Raw genomic sequence first — 4528 nt, forward strand, 5'->3', positions numbered from 1 at the left:
GCACCCTAGACGGTTGAGGTCACCTCGGAGCCATATTCCATTGTGGTGAAGCTTCGTGGTTTCGTTGGGAGCCTCCAATTAAGTTGTGGAGTTTGCCCCAACCTTGTTTGTAAAGGTCCAGTTGCCGCCTCCAAGGGCACCAATAGTGGAATCACGGCATCTCACATTGTGTGAGGGCGTGAGGAGAATACGGTGGCCCTAGTGGTTTCTTGGGGAGCATTGTGCCTCCACACCGCTCTAACAGAGACGTACTTCCCCTCAAAAGGAAGGAACTTAGGTAACACATCCTCGTCTTCACTGGGTCCTCTCTTGGTTATCTCTTACCTTTACTTGTGCAAGCTCATTAGTGTTACTTCTCTTGCTTGCGTGTTTGTTCGTTGTTGTTGCATCATATAGGTTGCTCACCTAGTTGCATATCTAGACAACCTACTTTGATGCAAAGTTTAATTTGGTAAAGAAAAGTTAAAAAATGTTAGTTGCCTATTCACCCCCCCCCTCTGGTCAACCATATCGATCCTTTCACAGGGGCACCCCATAGACAAGTTGATCATTGATCCCTTAGCCATGTCAGTGCCCCCCTCCACCATAATCCACCTCGATCATATCGTAGTGGTGCTCAGGCGAAGCCCTGCGTCGGTAGCAACATCATCACCATCACCACGCCGTCGTGCTGACGAAACTCTCCCGTGAAGCTCTGCTCGATCGGAGTTCGTGGGACGTCATCGAGTTGAACGTGTGCTGAACTCGGAGGTGTTGTGCATTTGGTACTTAGATCGGTCGGATCGTGAAGACGTTCGACTACATCAACCGCGTTCTCATAACGCTTCCGCTTACAGTCTACGATGGTACATGGACAATACTCTTCCCTCTCGTTGCTATGCATCACCATGATCTTGCGTGTGCGTAGGAAAATTTTGAAATTACTACGTTCCCCAACAGTGGCATCCGAGCCAGGTTTATGCGTAGATGTCATATGCACGAGTAGAACACAAAGGAGTTGTGGGCAAAGGTATATACATATTGCTTGCCGTCACTAGTTGATTCTTGATTCAGCGGCATTGTTGGATGAAGCGGCCCAGACCAACATTACGCGTACGCTTACGCGAGACTGGTTCTACCGACGTGCTTCGCACGTAGGTGGCTAGTGGGTGTCTGTTTCTCCAGCTTTAGTTAAATTGGATTCAATGAACAGGGTTCTTTCTGAAGATCAAAAAGCAATCACTATACCGCGTTGTGGTTTTGAAGCGTAGGTAAGAACAGTTCTTGCTCAGCCCGTAGCAGCCACGTAAAACTTGCAACAACAAAGTAGAGGACGTCTAACTTGTTTTTGCAGGGCATGTTGTGATGTGATATGGTCAAGACGTGATGAGATATAAATTGTTGTATGAGATGATCATGTTTTGTTAAAGTTATCGGCAACTGGCTGAAGCCTTATGGTTGTCTCTTTATTGCATAAGATGCAAGCGTCATACAATTGCTTTACTTTATCGCTATGCGATAGCAATAGTTGCAAAAACAATAGTTGGCGAGACGACCATGTGACGACACATTGATAGAGATCAAGATGATGGAGATCATGGTGTCATGCCGGTGACGATAGAGATCATGACTGTACTTTGGAGATGGATATCAAAGGCGCAAGATGACCATGGCCATATCATGTCACATATTTTGATTGCATGTGATGTTTATCCTTTATGCATCTTATTCTGCTTTGACTGACGGTAGCATTATAAGATGATCTCTCACTAAAGTTTCAAGGTACAAGTGTTCTCCCTGAGTATGCACCGTTGCAAAAGTTCGTCGTGCCGAGACACCACGTGATGATCGGGTGTGATAAGCTCAATGTTCTTATACAACGGGTGCAAGCCAGTTTTGCACACGCAGAATACTCGGGTTAAACTTGACGAGCCTAGCATATACAGATATGGCCTCGGAACACTGAGACCGAAAGGTCGAGCGTGAATCATATAGTAGATATGATCAACATAGTGATGTTCACCATCGAAAACTACTCCATTTCACGTGATGATCGGTTATGGTTTAGTTGATTTGGATCACGTGATCACTTAGATGATTAGAGGGATGTCTATCTAAGTGGGAGTTCTTAAGTAATATGATTAATTGAACTTTAATTTATCATGAACTTAGTCCTGATAGTATTTGCATAACTATGTTGTAGATCAATAGCTCGCAATGTAGCTCCCCGTTTTTTTTTGATATGTTCCTAGAGAAAAACTAAGTTGAAAGATGTTAGTAGCAATGATGCGGATTGGATCCGTGATCTGAGGATTATCCTCATTGCTGCACAGAAGAATTATGTCCTTGATGCACCGCTAGGTGACAGACCTATTGCAGGAGCAGATGCAGACGTTATGAACGTTTGGCAAAGCTCAGTATGATGACTACTTGATAGTCTAGTGCACCATGCTTTACGGCTTAGAACCGGGACTTCAAAAATGTTTTGAAATGTCATGGAAGATTTGAAATTGGTATTTCATACTCATGCCCGTGTCAAGAGGTAGGAGACCTCTGACAGTACTTTGCCTACAAAGATGGAGGAGAATAGCTCCACTAGTGAGCATGTGCTCAGATTGTCTGGGTACTGTAATTGCTTGAATCAAGTGGGAGTTAATCTTCCAGATAACATAGTAATTGACAGAGTTCTCTAGTTACTATCACCAAGTTACTGGAACTTCGTGATGAACTATAATATGCAAGGGATAACGGAAACGATTCCCAAGCTCTTTGTGATGCTGAAATCAACGAAGGTAGAAATCAAGAAAAGCATCAAGTGTTGATGGTTGACAAGACCACTAGTTTCAAGAAAAGGGTAAAGGGAAGAAGGGGAACTTCGAGAAGAACGGCAAGCAAGTTGCTGCTCAAGTGAAGAATCCCAAGTCTAGACCTAAGCCTGAGACTAAGTGCTTCTACTGCAAAGGGACTGGTCACTGGAAGCAGAACCGCCCCAAGTATTTGGCGGATAAGAAGGATGGCAAAGTGAACAAAGGTATATTTGATATACATGTTATTGATGTGTACGTTACTAGTGTTTATAGCAACCCCTCAGTATTTGATACTAGTTCAGTTGCTGAGATTAGTAACTCGAAACGGGAGTTGCAGAATGAACAGAGACTAGTTAAGGGTGAAGTGACAATGTGTGTTGGAAGTGGTTCCAAGATTGATATGATCATCATCGCACACTCCCTATACTTTCAGGATTAGTGTTGAACCTAAATAAATGATATTTGGTGTTTGCGTTAAGCATGAATATGATTTGATCATGTTTTTTGCAATACGGTTATTCATTTAAAGTCAGAGAATAATTGTTGTTCTGTTTACATGAATAAAACCTTCAATGGTCATACACCCAAGGTGAATGGTTTATTGAATCTCGATCGTAGTGATACACATATTCATAATATTGAAGCCAAAAGATACAAAGTTAATAATGATAGTGCAACTTATTTGTGTTACTGCCGTTTAGGTCATATTGGTGTAAAGCGCATGAAGAAAATCCATGCTGATGGGCTTTTGGAATCACTTGATTATGAATCAGTTGATGCTTGCGAACCATGCCTCATGGGCAAGATGACTAAGACTCCGTTCTCCTGAACTATGGAGCGAGCAACAGATTTGTTGGAAATCATACATACTAATGTATGTGGTCCGATGAATGTTGAGGCTCACGGCGGGTATCGTTATTTTCTGACCTTCACGGATGATTTGAGAAGATATGGGAATATCTACTTGATGAAACATAAGTCTGAAACATTTGAAAAGTTCAAAGAATTTCAGAGTGAAGTGGAAAACCATCGTGACAAGAAAATAAAGTTTCTACGATCTGATCGCAGAGACGAATATTTGAGTTACGAGTTTGGTCTTCAATTAAAACAATGTGGAATAGTTTCACAAATTCGTGCCACTTGGAACACCACAGCATAATGGTGTGTCCGAACATCATAACTGTACTTTATTGGATATAGTGCAATCTATGATGTCTCTTACCGATTTACCACTATCGTTTTTGGGGTTATGCATTAGAGACAACTACATTCACGTTAAAAAGGGCGCCATCTAAATCCGTTGAGACGACACCGTATGAACTGTGGTTTAGCAAGAAACCTAAGCTGTCATTTCTTAAAAGTTTAGGGTTGTGATGCTTATGTGAAAAAGTTTTAGCCTCATAAGCTCGAACCCAAATCGGAGAAATGTGTCTTCATAGGATACCCAAAGGAAACTATTGGGTACACCTTCTGTCAGAGATCCGAAGGCAAGACATTTATTGCTAAGAATGGATCCTTTCTAGAGAAGGAGTTTCTCTCGAAAGAAGTGAGTGGGAGGAAAGTAGAACTTGATGAGGTAACTGTACCTGCTCCCTTATTGGAAAGTGGTTCATCACAGAAACCGGTTCCTGTGACATCTACACCAATTAGTGAGGAAGCTAATGATGATGATCATGAAACTTCAGATCAAGTTACTACCGAACCTCATAGGTCAATCAGAGTAAGATCCACACCAGAGTGGT

This window comes from Triticum urartu, chromosome 2A, assembly GCF_056163025.1.
Source record: "Triticum urartu cultivar PI428250 chromosome 2A, HENAU_Tu73, whole genome shotgun sequence".
Taxonomy (NCBI): Eukaryota; Viridiplantae; Streptophyta; class Magnoliopsida; order Poales; family Poaceae; genus Triticum; species Triticum urartu.